The sequence below is a fragment of the Diadema antillarum genome, unplaced genomic scaffold (assembly GCF_040938485.1).
Source record: "Diadema antillarum isolate AM-2024a unplaced genomic scaffold, OU_Dant_1.0 seq00000135_RagTag, whole genome shotgun sequence".
In the NCBI taxonomy this organism is placed as follows: Eukaryota; Metazoa; Echinodermata; class Echinoidea; order Diadematoida; family Diadematidae; genus Diadema; species Diadema antillarum.
The window spans coordinates 45,914-62,146 of NW_027271212.1; the positions used below are offsets into that span (position 1 = coordinate 45,914).

The 16,233-nt window shown below is 38.0% G+C and overlaps 1 non-coding gene across 1 annotated transcript; it reads left to right on the plus strand.

Moving 5' to 3' along the window:
* Window positions 1-6,700: 6,700 nt before the first annotated feature.
* On the plus strand, window positions 6,701-6,774 carry Trnat-agu (transfer RNA threonine (anticodon AGU)). The gene has a single exon. It is a non-coding gene; the product is annotated as a tRNA-Thr (tRNA).
* The last annotated feature ends 9,459 nt before the right edge of the window (window positions 6,775-16,233 follow it).

The following is a 16,233-nucleotide window of genomic DNA, read 5'->3' on the forward strand; positions in this document are numbered from 1 at the left end:
AATTGCAACTCTTTACGAAACAGGCCCCCAGATTATATGAACATATTGATGATACAATCGTAGCAGAGGGTCAAATGTACATGTCTATCACAAAGGAGCTCCTTCATAATTTAGTGGAGCATTTTAGATTTGAGGGGGAACTAAGCTTAATCATGTGAGTATAAAATTTCTCGAAGTTAGGTTCATACGTATTTCGGCTAGTCAGCAGATGAGATTGTATGGTGTTGAGTGTACACTGCAACATGTCTGCCATTTTCATTTATGTTAGGTCACCCTTGAATAGTCATATTTCTTTTTCTGCGTATAGAACAGTAAAGATTAAAACATAAAATATGTAAAGCGACTCAAATTGTGGTTCATTTTTAAGGCAATAAAGTTTTTCTGTTCCAAGGGACAATATTTGTGTAGCAGAATGATGTTCCATGTGGTTATGCACTGATGTCTCGTGATGCTACAGGCAGACAGACTTATCAAGGTGTGTTCTTTGAGAAAATTTGAAATTAGAACGCTTTCAAATGCAAAACACTTCAAAGAGTGATCCTCAAATGCTGGCCATTAGTGCGTGAGTGCGATAGCACAGTTATTGCTTTAATGCTGCTTTTTTTTTTAGATACTCTTTGACATGATGAAGCCACTTTCCCTAATGGACCTTCCCTTCTTGCTGCCTGTGTCAGTAAAGTGGATGATAGCTAGTTGTGTAGAATTCGCCATCACACAGAAGGTAGGTCCTAAGCTTTGATTTACGTATTATGTATGATTTAGAGCAGTATATAGTGGTATACCGGCGCGGCAGTATGACAATGCTATCACATGCCCCTAACTAGGAGAAGGGAGGTCGGATGCACTTTTCCAATCAACCTTTTATACAGGAAGAAAAAAAAAACAGTATCCAAAACATGTTCGCTGCAACTGTGAGCCAAATTACACCGCTTTCTGACATTTTTTTGTTTGTTTTTAATTTCCTTTGAAACGCGCACCTCCATCGCAAATGAGTAAAGAGGGCCTAGCCTCATCATGATCAAGTTGCTGAAACATATTTACGTACATACCCAAATAAGGACCTAGTTAATTGTAGGGGCCTACTGATCATTTGATTATTTTCCAAGGTAGCAAGGCAGGGTGCTCCTTGACCATCTTCAGGAATTTAGAGACAGTTAATGAATGAGATTATTTTATACACTGATAGTTTCCCGAGTGGAGTTAGTTTATAGTCGTCTTCCTAATACTACCTTTCCCTTTCCCCCGATTTCTCTTGATTTGTTACTATATACACGTACGTGTTCGCTCAACTCCTCATGTTGAGATTCAGGTATAAATTTTTGTGATTTCCACATGCAATGACATGTGTGAATGCTCAAGAAAAGGACCTGCTCTGTACTCACCAAACTTGTTCAGAAACAAATATGCGGGAAGAATTATCGAGTTGCCTTTATGCGTCATGCGACCATCATCACAATGATAAGAAGCGAATTTCTTTAGTTCACCGACAATCTAAATTGGATCTTGCCCTCGTGAGCTTTCACCTATACTGTCTTTTGCAGGCTTCTGCAGACTAATGACTCGCGGTAAATGGAGTTTTGGCAGCCTTTTTGTAGCAAAAATGGCAATGTGAGGTCACAAGTGGAACAACCTTCTGAGAAAATTTGTGTTGTATCTCCTCGCGTTTCATGGAGTGCTCACGGCCCAGCTGAATGTGAATGGCCTCCTGATCCATCTTGTACATCTGTTAGCTATTTTTTGGATTATATCTTATTCCCCCTCCAGTCACTTGAGTGACTTTCCTGTGCAATGTGATCATCGATGGCTGATTGTTGATGAAGAAGAGGTGGAATCCATTAAAAGGGCCCTTGTTATTGTTGTTGTTTTATATTCATCTTTACATAAAATCTATAGAATTTGCAAGAAAAATATATCATACAGTATGAAAAAACGGGGGATTGCCCGTTCAGCCATATTTGCAAAATACGGCTGTTCTTCCACATCAGAGGGTCCTAGTCGAAGGTAATTGTATTGCCCCATGTTGCGATTCATGGAGTGCTCACGCTCCCGCTGGATGTGAATGACCTCCCCGATCCATCTTGTATATCTGTTGCTATCTATGGACACGATCTTACTCGCCCTCCCGTCAATCGTGTGGTTTTCCTGTGCAACGTGAGCACTGATGGCTGGATTTGTTCAGTGTTGTAACCGTCTCCTTTTTGGCTGTGGTAACATGGGTAACAATCCTAATATTTGTGGCGTTATTTCGAAGGTTCGTAATTCCGATGGTCCGTTGGTACATAGAAAAGTTTAATTTTTCGTATCATACCTCGTAGCTAGCCCAAGGACTAATAAAATTGCGTATAATATTACAAATACTATACGCGCCTTCTTTTCATTTTTGGATAGACGAACCTCCGAATTAACGCACAATTCCCTTAGTCTCGGACTGTAAGACTCTCCCGGAAGACTGCCAACAACCCATCCACGATGAGTCATCGCCAGTTTGAAGACACCTGCAAACATAAAACAAAACAAAAACCAGTAGGCGATACTTCACGAAGGTAAAATCAAACTCTGACTGTGAGCAAAAGAAACTCGCTTCTAACAGAGATTTGAAAATCAGATGGACCCTTCCTAAGGGCATCACAATAATAGGAGCAATAAACATTTGTAAATCCCTTTGTTCAATTAGTGCGACCTATTGTCAGGTCTCTTGGTTTCGGTGGAGAATTAGGCAAGGCGGTTATAGTTCTTATTTCGAAGGTTCGTTAATCTGAAATCAAAATAAAGTCCCCAATTCGTTAGTACCCACCTCCCTCCCATTTTTGGATCATTGGACTTTCGGAATAAGGAAACTTCGTTCATTTCAGGACTAATGAACCTTCGGAATAACACCACAAAATAATATTGGGATTAACAAACCCCATTTCGCTTTCGGATTGACGAACGTGTACGTATACACGAAATGTTTCGGAATAAAGAATCTTCCGAATAACGAGCCTTATTTCATTTTTGGATTAACGAACCTTCTTGAATAACGAACATCACAGTTAATTTGGATGCTAGTAGCAGATATTTTCTCCCCAATGTCTTCATTTACTGCGCAGACGTGTAAATATATTGGTGAATTCAGACTGTCTGAGGGGTTTTCTCTATTTTTGAATAGCAACTTCACTACTTGGTGTGTAGTGCAATCCACGAGTTGTTCATTAACCCCTGTTATATATAGCAAATTTGGAACTCCTTCATAGCATTTTCGGTTATTTACCTTCTTTCCAACTATAGATAACTGAGAGAGAATGTAAACACTATAACGTTCAGAAGCTGTTGAGGAATTCAGGCAAGCCCTTGACAGTGAGGCTTGTCCGTGAGCGAATTTGCTTTGAGATAGACAGGCAGAAGGTTGTAGAATCGGCGATTGAAAATGTTCGATTGAGGGCTGTGGGAGAAGTCAGAGAGCCACTGGAAATTCACTTCATCAATGATGTTGCCTTGGGCGTCAATGGTGGAGGACCAATGAAGGTAAAAGTCATATGTTTCGTCCATCTATAAGATAGCACTATAGAGGCCATCTGTAACCTAAGAGCTAGACCTTGTTGGCCTCAAGGAACGTTTCGATTTGAGGTCGTGATGTGCTCATTAAGCGTGCACAATATTGTGCCTCACGTTTGTACGATGAGAGTCTCTAGTTTGCTCGAGGTCCAGACAGGAGAATCTCCTGTTTATGAGATACTTGGGGTTGGAGCCCCTGCAACATGCTTTACCAAATTTGTCCCTCCGGACCCAGGTGTTTGAATTTAAAGTAGGCCTGCTCGAAAAGTGCTTGGGTTATAAGTGAAGGTGACTTGGGAGACGAACGATCATTTCAGTGGGTAAAGCAGATCATTTTATCAGTTTCATCATGATTGGTGCTCACACTAGAAAATTGCTCCAGTTAATAACTGAGTCAAACACCATTCCAGCCCCGTGCTGCGAATATCTTCACAGTCACAGGCTTTATCTTTCGATCTCCAAGATTTCACTCATTGGCACAGAAAAGACTCTGCTGTAATAAATGCGACAAGTCTTATGCTTATGGCAGAAACTGGATTCCAGAAGCATAATTTCTTGTTATGATCAATGTATGAGCAAAGTGGAAGTGATGACGTCATCACCTTTCAGGGTTTTTTTTTTTAAGTGTATTGACTTACATTATACACATATATTTATCTTAAAGTTGCTCTTTATCATTATTTCACTAACACTATCTCAATTGCATCTTTTGGGTCTTATCATCGTGATCTTAAACAAATAAGGCAAGCAATGACCTTCCAGGGAAATGGTTGTAGTTGCTAGGTTATTCATCAAAAACATTATTTTTGTGATGCCACAATCCATTGGGAGAGATGTAGCTTCATTACCTTGAGACCCCGGCTTATTTGCATGTGGTACATCATATCATTAAAATACATGGAAATGTAAACCTTCCATGTCTATTCAGGGTTTTCTCACTTTTCTATTTTAATATTTTATATATCTGTTAGATTCAGCTTTAAAAAAAGCATGGAATTGTACTGGAAGAATCCTAGAAAAGTGTGTTGACACGGTTTTTATGGTATCAAGAAAAAACATTCCTACAATATAAACTGTGAGCAATTTGATGATTCAATGAAAAGTTATAATATCTGTGATTGTTGACATGACTGATGCGCTCACTTTATTCCTACCAGGAGTTCTTTGAGCTGTTCTTTAAAAAGCTTCTCGAACCAGGAAAATACCCTGCCTTCAGGAGAATAGGGGATCCTGTTACATCTACAACATGCTGGTTTAACAAGGTGTGTGGATGATATAATTGGATTTCATTGATGTGCTCATTTTAAGGCAATTTCGGTACGATGTTTTATACAAGACTACTAAAATGCGTGCAACATACCAGTTCAACAACGTGTGTGGATTTTACCGTTTCATCGTACTGCAGCTTGGATATAACCTGCAATAATTTGTATCAAATGTACATAATACTGAGTCAACCATGAATTTGATATTTTGCGCTGCTGCATTAAAAATGCATGGCATTGTAAAATTTTACAAGAATAATCAATGTATATGTGATATTGGTTCAACAAATAGTGTGAATATTACAACTTTATTTCATTCAACAACAGCTTTAATCTTGTAATTTCATAGAGAATTTTACGTGTATGAGTTCATATTTCAGAAAGGTGTCTTGATGAAAAAAGTATGATTTTAAGATTTATTTGAATGTTATTTCATCCATGCACTTATATTTTTTAATGTTTAGCGCCCACATTTACAACAGGCAGTTTTAAGATTTTATGAATAATAGGGTTTATTCCATAAAGATATAGATTTTATCATGTTCGTGCTTCATAGTAATGAAATTTCATTTCATGCAAGAGTAAATTGAACTCTTTCATCATCTCTTCATAAAATTCCTCCATTCCTTCAACATTCCGAATTAACGATATCTTTTGAGTTTACATATAATTGTTTACCCCATGGTTTCATAATTACCTGTGGAATGTTACCCTCTCTTTCCTCTCTACAGAACGCTCGGAGAACATGTGAGTGAAGTCTGTGAAGGCAGGGGTATTAGATATCAAAAAAAAAAAAAATAAGAGAACATACTTTACCATGCACTAGAAATTTTTCCTGAAAAAAGATCGAAAGGCGAGACTGAGGAATGTTTGTTATTTTCTTCTGACAGAAACTTGATTTCGAACACCTCATTTCACTCGTTTTCCTAATTGCATTATTTTGTCCAGACCGAAGCGGTAAAATTGAAGTCACCGTAATCAAATGTGTATGTTTCTAAGTCTGGATTTAAACTGTATATGCATTCATTACCCGACAGTACTAAAGGAAAACATGAAGAGGCAAAAAACGCATCCGCAAGGCGACACAAGCTTTTGTGAAACTATGTTTAGTAATTTTTTATCCACTGACACAGGATTTCCATGACCTAGACATGCTGAAGGCCATTGGGAAACTCTTTGGTCTGATGATCTACAACAAAGTCATCATCACTCTTCCTTTCCCGGATCTCTTCTACAAGAAGATCGTTGTGGACATGTCAGTGCCATTCTCTGTTTGCGGGCATTTCTTTCTTGATTTTATGCATTTCCTCTTGATTTATGAAAACAATCCATATAGAAATTTCAGAACATCATCATGACGGCAATATGGTTTTTACTCACTTCCCGTGTGATAAAACATCAAATTTACGAAGAAATTAGAACAAACACCAATATTGAACATAGAAGATCTCAACAGTTTAACTCACTCAAATGAGTGACAGTGCAAGGAAATAGCCATTATCATGCAAAGCGTCAATGCGTTGTGACGTAAAGGTTTTTCAATTCTGTAGTAAATAATATCACTTGTATCATTTTCTTTGAAAGTTTTTTTTTTGAAGGAACCATCCAAATATTTATGAACCATTGATAGAAATAAACCTGTAAGTCAAAATGAAATGTTCATTCTAATTATACGTATACTGTATATATATATATATATATATATATATATATATATATATATATATTGAAACAAGGAAGGAAAAACTGACCAAAAACAATTGTAATAATAAATAGCGAAAACTTTGAGCAAAGAAAATGTCAGGTTAATGTGTGTGTGTGTGTGGCACACATACACACACTATAGCTTCTGACCTCACGAGTAAAGAGAGTTAAGGGTTTGGGACGAACACCGATCTAGGGCTTTCAATAGCTCAGTCGGTAGAGCACCGGTCTAGTAATCCGGAGGTCTCGGGTTCGAATCCCGATGAAAACACATTTTCTCTGCTCAAAGTTTTCGCTATATATATATTTATTAGTATATATGGAGTGATTAAGTTTGATAATTGAAATATGAAGCTGTTATGATAGAACAAAATCAACTAATGTTTCACAGAGTGTCCAGTACTGAGGATCTTCAGCTTCTAGAACCAGATATGGCCAAGAGCATTCAGTCCTTATCACAGCTGTCTGAAGAAGACCTTAAAGCCATGGAGATGACGTTTGTTGTAGATGACTCCAATGGAGAGACCAAGGAACTAAAAGAAGGTGGTGATGCAGTGATGGTGACAAAAGACAATGTGTAGGTTTTCTATAAAATGCGCTGTTTTGTTTCATTAACTTTGGGCCCAATCTAAGTTTCCATACAGCCAACGCAATCTTTTATACAAGGAGCGTTGGTCATACAAATAGCAACAGATATTTAAAAACGCATCAAGTATATAATTTTTACTAAGTACAAACATATTTGACAAGTTGATGCTGACTTGAAAAATATTGTTTGGTGTGGACTTACAGATCGACCCCCCCCCCCAAAAAAAAAAGAACACACACACACACACACACACACACACACACAAAGACAAGCAAAACAAAATCAAAACAAAAGTAGCCTACCGACAGTCATACATTTGTATTTAAACAACTTTTGCTGTAGGTTGGGGAAACTATAATTTTCTTGTTAGTGTGCACATTATGTAAATTACATGTATTGATATCAGAGCAGATTCCGTGCCTGTCATTATGCTATACGTTAGAGACACACCAAGACTTCGGCAAAGCTAAATCAAATGTTCTTCCGGTGTCCTGAAAGTACGGTAATGTAATGTTGTGATGTCTAAAATGCTGCAGTTCAAAACTGAGAAAAAAAAAACTTCCAAAGTCAATTAATTTTGAATTGTCAACGTTTCTTCAGACTTTCGCTTAATGTGTCATCAATATTGCCGCATCCACTTAATCCACAGATATTTTGGATAAGGTACTATCACCTTTTTGTTAAAATTTGTTGAATCTCCCATTTGATATTGATGATCTTTACCCCCACTCACAGCAAAGAGTACATCGAGCTGTGCTCCAGATACCACACGGCTGAAGAGCAGGTGCAAGCATTCAAGAGCGGGTTCATAGAGGTGCCACTCATGAACCGCTTCCAGGAGCTTTTCAAGTGGGAGGAGATGAGAGCGCTCTTCCTTGGTGGAGAATACGACTGGAAGGCGTTTGAGACGGTACGTTTTAGTGTCCCCTTTCCCTTCGGGTCAAATGCTGGAGTGAAACGTGGGTTGCGTAGTATTGTCCTCTCATGCTTTCCGTCATTACGTTTCCCCGTTAAGAAGTGTTAAATCAATTCATTTCTTGGATTATAAATAACTTCTTTCAATCATGCAAACCGGTGTTAAAGAAACATATTGAAAGAGAAAATTATTAAAACAATAATCTATGATAGGTACATGAGAAAATGAGACACCACACGGAAAAATAAAGTAAGCTGTTGATATTCTAAAAGTTGATTTTTTTTTAGAAGTTTTAAAAGTGTTGTGCTGCCTTTCACTATTAGACAAAGAAGTACATGCTGTATCAACATACGTATATACAAAAGGGCACACAAAGCAACAACTGTATAAATCCATATACACACAGAAAGTCTTGTTGAGAAAAAGAAATATTGAGAAAAAGGATGAAAAAGATATAACAGCAAGTAACAGATTGAAAACTATATGCAGGATATCAAAATATAATTTTGTCATCGGCTGCATAACATGATTGAAGCATGAATAATGGCAGAGTAGCACATTGTCTAAATTTGTACAAGTATAAATACCTGAGCAATGGTTATGGCTATCAATTCACTGGGGGGGATTTCTTCAAAGGGTTGACAAACATGATTTTTCAAGTGCAATTTGGTTTCATAATCTCCGCAAGAAATGCATCCATTTGTATAAGGCCATGAATCACCGGTTACAGTTCGTTATTCTGAAGGTTCGTTATTCCGAAGATTCGTTAGTCTGAAGGTTCGTTAATCCGGAAATGTGATAAGATTTGTTATTCCGTAGGTTCGTAAATCCGAAAATGAAATAAGGTTCGTTATTCCGAAGGTTCGTTAACCCGGAAATGAAACAAAGCTCGTTATTTCGAAGGTTCGTTACGGACCCTATTTTATTTCCGGATCAACGAACCTTCGGAATAACGAACCCTATTTCATTTTCGGATAAAGGAGCCTTCGGAATAGCGAACCATATTTCATTTTCGGATTAACGAACCTTCGGAATAACGCCCCAAATGTTCCGATTAACGAACCCTTTTTCATTTCGGATTAACGAACCTCTAGGTATAGGGAATTTGTGTGTTTCGTATTAACGAACTTCTCGCTCGTCCAAGTCGTCTGCTATGCTAACATGTGACATTGATGTCGCATAAGCTTGAATCTTTTTTTTTTTGTCCTGCTAAGAGTTTGCTCATTATTTTGCAACGAAATTATAATGTAACTGCTATGAAATGTAAGCTTACTACTGGTGAAAAAAAAATAAACAAATTTGAAAATATTTTCCAGAGTTTCCGGTATGAACGCGAATACTCACGCGAACACTACGTGATCAAGATGTTCTGGGAAGTCTTTCACAGTCTTCAAGAGGAAGAGAAGAGAAAGTTTTTGGGTAAGTTGGTTTTACTTGTGATATCCATGATTTTCTCCTGTCAAGCATAATAATTATTCTAGAAAAACACTGCATGAGTCATTACATATTCTGTGTGAGATAATGCCAAACTGCTAATGAATAAATCTCATAAAAACATTGTTCAAAGTTAACGCTTTGAATCTTTAAGCATGCACAGGTTATGCAAAAATGGGAAATAAACTAGAGCAGTTGCCGATGATTTTGTGTGTGTATGAGTGTTTTGTTTAATGATGAGCAAAGCAAAAAAAAAAAACACCAGAAAACCACCAAAAACAAAACAAAAACGATAAGCGTTTTAGCGCATTCATATTATACGTGTGTTTCCATGTTATAGTAAAGCCTAAGGCAACTTGAGCTTGATCAAGACAATTTGCCGGTTGTCCCTGAACTCGGACTGACCTTGCAAGGATTTCATAAGTACGTTGTATTAAACAAAAAGACAATTGAGATCCTTATGGCCATGTGGTCATTCTTTTCCTTGATTGAATGCACACAGATGGATCTTAATCAATCCAGAGAAGAAAACCATAATCAATTTAAGTATTAAAAATCATATCATGCATATTATAAACAGAAGTTAAAGCAAGACTGGGGCTATGATAATAGTTGGATCATCTGGCGAGAGTGTGCTAACATTGGATAAGAATGTATCATAAATTGTATCCCTGTAGGATTCTTCACTGGAGCCACACATGTACCTGTTGGGGGATTCGGTGTGATCGGCCCTCGGATACGGCCCTTGGGCGGGGAACTAAATTGTCGCGGGGAACCGGCGGAGGACATGTGCCCTGAAGTGAATACCTGCCAGGGGTACGTTGTGCTGCATCTCCCCATGTACAGACGCAAGGAACACCTGGAATTTCGGCTGAAGAAAGCCCTCAATATCACCGAGGGTTTCCACAAGTTACCTCTACCTTAAAGGGAAGAATGGAGGGAAGTAACAGCTATGTGCTTCAGAGGCAAGGACACAGTGACATGTTTCTGATTTCAAGAATGTGTGCTTCATAGAATTAGTCATGGCGAAAAGGATGAAAGAGGGAAAAAAAAACAACGAACGTATTTGAACACAGGGTCCATATCTTTCGAAAACATCAAATCTTATGGATGCAATCATTATTATTACCATCCCACTCCTTAATAGAAATTTGTATATGGTAGGATGTTTGGTGATGCAACTGAACTGTATCAATTATGCATCAAATATGATAAGTCATTCCCCCCCCCCTTTTTTTTTTTGAACAATCACTGCTCCCAATGGTAAACTGTGGCTTTAGGCCAGTTCGGGGTTGCGCATTTGCAGAAGAGGGTCATATACCAACAGGGCATGTTGGTTTGAAAATTCACTGAGACAAGCATCTATGATGTAATGATTATTCAAGTAAATCCCTAAAAATGGTGCTTGCCAACATATGAAAAGAGTTTGTTCGCAAAAACCAATAAGTCCATTTCTGAAGACTTTGAAGTACGGTCTCGGTCTTAAAGTACAAAATAATACCTTTTATATGACACATTGGTCCCTACATAGAAAGGAACATTTTTGAAGTTACGGTCGAAAGAAGCAAATATTTTCTTATTATTCTCTTTATTTTTCGTGACCTTTAATCGCAAATATCTCCATTTGGCAAATATGGACATATCGGTTTTTGCGAACAAACTCTTCATAATACCTGAGAGCAAAAGTGGTATTTGGCAACATCAACAGAAAAAAACAAAAGAATTGTTTGTACATTAAGTGCAAAATGATAAAAAGGATGCTTTCCCAAGTGCTAATTGATGGACCACTCTGGTCACCTGGTCTACGCAAGTTCTTCCTTTGTTTGAAAATGACTGATGAATTCCATAAAATTGTTACGTCTGGCAAGCTTATATATTTTGTTCCTTTGAAAACGAGTGAAGTGGCTAACCAAATTGGGAAAAGAAAGAAAGAAAGGTCATTTGTACCAATGTGCACATGAACTAACTCCGAACTGGCTTACAAGTCTTAAACTAGAAACCATAAACTATTCATTTTGGTGTGATTGTAGAAACACCTTGATATTCATGTCTTCATGTCTACACAATGAAAATCATGCACGTGACATTGTAATGTCACGTAAGACTCTTGCACTGTTATAGGTTCTAAGAATATGTTAGGATAAAATGAATACTTGCCTTCAACTTTTGTGATATCTTTCAATCTTTATAAGTAAGCAAGATTTCTGAATATTTTGTATGCGTTGCACGTGTTCGCCAATTATTTCAAACTTTATTTTGCATTGGGATGTTGTAATACAAGCTGTTCTGAGAACTGAGACCATTTTGTTTTGAAAATTCAGCATACTTTGCAAGTTTTTTTTTAAAACTATATATCAAAGACATGCTCTTTCGATGAATTCACAGATTTTTCATGTAGGCAAAATGCTTTTTTTAATCTCTTTATGTTTTTGCCGCTCTTCAGTGTTGTAAGTTTTGATTTTTCTTTCTGTCTTCTTATAAGCCTTCATCCCTCTAACACTGCCTTGCTTCCACATAATTGTGTGAATGTAGTTATGCATTGTTATACAACAGTTAATATTTATAGATTGCAGCATAGCATCTCAAAAGATGTGTGAAAAATCATCATGTTCAGCGGAATATCATCAAATTGCCAGATATCAAGGGTTGTGATGATCGTAATTATGTAGCAGAATTCGAATCATACTGTTTAGATAATGGTTCTATTCGTAATCACAGCTCTGCTGTAGATCCAAAAAAAAAAAAGAAAGAAAAGAAAGAACACCCATCTCACATGAATTGCCAGATACAGTACTTTGCCAGATATTTGATACGGCACTATACCGTGGCTCTCGTCTGTAGATCTGTAAACATGTTCCCAGGATACGAAATATAAAGAGAGAGAGAGAGAGAGAAAAGGTTCAGTCTTGAAAGCGAATTTGAAATTTAGATAAATGACACTGCTTTGCAAGCTTTATGAATATCGGGTCAATTTTCATGTGATGATTACATTTGGTAGCGCCGTAAACCTTTTCGTGTCCTGCTCTAATGTTCTAAATATAAATGTCAAATTAAGAAAAAAATCCTTAAATATCTATACCCATTCTCTGTATTTTTGAATGTGTGTAGGTATGTTGGTGTGTTATGTGTACTGCCAAAAGAAGCATCTTCGAGTCAACTCCAGTACAAATGTTCTGCAGTTGGTGCTCCTGTAATGTCACCTTGAGTGCAGTGACGTAGGGCTATAAGGAGTACCTTATGTATATATCCGTGGAATGCTAGCGTTTACATTCACATTCAGCCAATCTCTATAGACCGGTTCTGTAATGATTCAGACTTTATGCATGCTTTGTTCACAAAAGTTGCCCTTTAACAACCACAGAGCTTGTCGGAGGCTTGCCCTACTTAGCAACAACAACTAAGTGAATTCTTGCCAATTGAACTAAGTGGGAGGGAGCAGGTGAATGATTGCTTTGTCACTGGGCTGTAGGAAAAGAAACATCCATGAAGTGTAATAAATAATTACAGAAGCGGTCTATATATTATAGCAAAGACTTTGTGCCAGCTGCTCAGCTGGGTTCAGAATTTTTAAAAATGCAAACAACAACGACAAAACAATAGTTCAGCCTTGGACAATAGCTTGAAAGTGTTTTATCACTTGCAGTCGTGAAGCCAAAGAGAATGTATTCTCCTGTGTCAGCAAACCTCGTATGCGCCTTGCAAGAAACATTTACGATGGAATGAGCCTCTCTATTGCGATTAATTTTTACTCCAACCCAAAGGTCTTGCTATAATGGATGGCACCATCATTAGAATGTGTTGTGCCAATTGATTACGGTATCTAATAGATTCTTGAGTATCTAGATCTCACCGAAGTTGTCTGTCACATGTATACTGAAATTCGTGTAGATTTTACTTTTTGTATTCCTTGAAATCTTGAATACCTCTCGTCATTTTCAAATGATATACAATGTACAATATCATCACAGTAATATTGCTTTAACGGAATAATCTTGCGTCTAGCAATAGTTAGATGTAGTTTTTTTGGACAACGTTTTGAAACCGTTTAAAAGATATTTCATTTGAAGTATTAGAACAGCAAGTGTCAATGTTTAATCTACCTTTCCTATGTATACATTGCAGTTCACTTTTGACCGTCTTGAATATTTCAAAGATGTATTCATATATTGATTGAAGGTTGGTCGAAATATTTATGTGTTCTATATCTGTAATTTTCAAATTTTGCAATTTTGCAAATTTTAGTACTGAGCCTCATTATTTAAACATTAATAATATATTGTATACAGGGGCGGCGCAGCCGTGGGGGCCGTGGGGGCTCGGGCCCCCACACTTTTTGTGCACCATACAAAGGAATACATAAGGTGTCATCACTTTGGGCCCCCACACTTTTTTCAACCCAGAAGTACGTAAGTGGCACTAAAATGGGAGGGGAGAGAATGAGCTGAGGACCTTTTTTTTTTTTTTTTTTTTTTGCTTGTCAGCAGAAGAAACCCGGAAGTGGACGGGGAGAGATGAGCAGTGAACGGGGACGGGGAGAGATGAGATGAGGACCTTTTTTTTTTTTTTTTGCTTGTTAGCTCATGAAACCCGGAAGTGCCCCCCCCCCCCCCCCACACACACACACACTTTTGAAAACAGTGCGCCGGCCCTGGTATAGTATGATAGCGTATTTTTGTGCCATGGCTCAATATTCCAGCGAAGTGATGGATTGCATTTGAATATATTAGAGCAGTCATTCTATGCTTTATCTTCACCTACCTTAAAGTGTATTACAGTTCATTTGTGGCTGTACTGATCAGCTTAAGACAACCAGGTGTATTTGTATATGTGCTGCCAGCGCTCGAAATGTACAAAAAAAAATATCTGTTAATGCTGTCACTCAGACTCAATGGAGTAAACGTTGGCAGAGTGGAGAAAAACGGGAAAATAGCGGTCATGAACACATGAAAGCCCGGGTAAAAGTACCACAAAGGAAATATGTTATGTATATTATGTTGCAACATTTAAGTTGATCCTACTCGTTGTGTGATGCTTTCATCGTATTTTATTTTGTACAGAGATGTTTTATGCTTAAGAGTTGCGCAATCAGATCACAGTACAGGTTATAAACGTACAGTCAAACCTGCCTTAGCGGCCACCTGTCTATAACAGTCACCTTTTCGTCTCCCTTGGGTGGCCGCTATAGACAGGTTTGACTGTATTTATAGGGGAAAGCAGGTTGTTATAACAAAAGTGACTCCTCAAAGTTATTATTCGAGGAAATATATGTTTTTCTGTGTCAAAAATTTATGTACGTTGATGCTGGTAAATGAGGTTTGTTCATTAAACATTATCTCATCGATCAGAAATTAAATCTTTAGGGTGTTACACAATTGTCATATGTTATTGACGATGTTGTACTTTTGCTTTGTCTACCTTACTTTCTGTTCGTCTCTTTTTTCATCTCTCACCCTTTATCACATCTTCTTCCCTCTTTATCCAGATTAGAATGTAATGTGAGGTCAAAGGCATAAAAGCCCCTCCCACATCATGTATATATATTATAGTAAGATCGAGAATACGTAGCTCATGTTCACCGTTGTACAAATTACCTTTTTTATTCTCAGTTAGTTAGGCTGCGTTCACATAGAAGTATTCGGTATTCGCTATTCGCTATTCGCTATGCGCCGTCAAGTCGACCCAGTACACCATCACCCGCACCATCAATTCCCTACTTCTTCCTCCTACAAAATCATCCCAGCAATAACAATTTCTAAACTGCATCAGAATGTCAGTCTACATGCTTATTTTTGCTAAGGCTGCGTTCACATAGGAGTATACTATTCGGGTATTCGGGGCTCGTTTTCGAGGGCACGCGAATAGCTTGAATCGAACGATAGGATTTCATAACACCGGTTCACAGGGCACTATTCGAAAGTACCGAATAGCTGCGAATAGCATAGCAAAGTGGGAATCGAGCTTGTTCGATTTTCTTGCAGCGTATACCGTCTCTCGTTTATGAAATAATGACACTTTTGGTCTGGATTTACCCTTTACCAAAAATAAGCATGTAGACTGACATTCTGATGCAGTTTAGAAATTGTTAATAAGATTTGCTGGGATGTAGGAGGAGAAATTCTCACTGCATGGGATGGTGAGTTGACGGTGCGGGTGATGGTGTACTGGGTGCCCGAATAGCGAATAGCGAATACCGAATAGCAAATACCGAATAGCGAATACCGAATAGCGAATAGCGAATACCGAATACTTCTATGTGAACGCAGCCTAAGACTAAACCTAAGGCTGCATTCACATAGAAGTATTCGCTATTCGGTATTCGGTATTCGGTATTCGGTATTCGCTGTTCGCTATTCGGGCACCGAGTACACCATCACCCGCACCGTCAACTCACCATCCCATGCAGTGAGGATTTCTTCCTCCTACATCCCAGCAAATCTTATTAACAATTTCTAAACTGCATGAGAATGTCAGTCTACATGCTTATTTTTGCTAAAGCTGCGTTCACATAGAAGTATTCGGTATGTGAATTCGGTATTCGCTATTCGCTATTCGGGCACCGAGTACACCATCACCCGCACCGTCAACTCACCATCCCATGCAGTAAGGATTTCTTCCTCCTACATCCCAGCAAATCTTATCAACAATTTCTAAACTGCATCAGGATGTCAGTCTACATGCTTATTTTTGCTATAAGGGCAAATCCAGACCAAAATTGTTATTATTTCATAAACGAGAGACGGTATACGCTGCAAGAAAATCGAACAAGCTCGATTCCCACTTTGCTACAATAT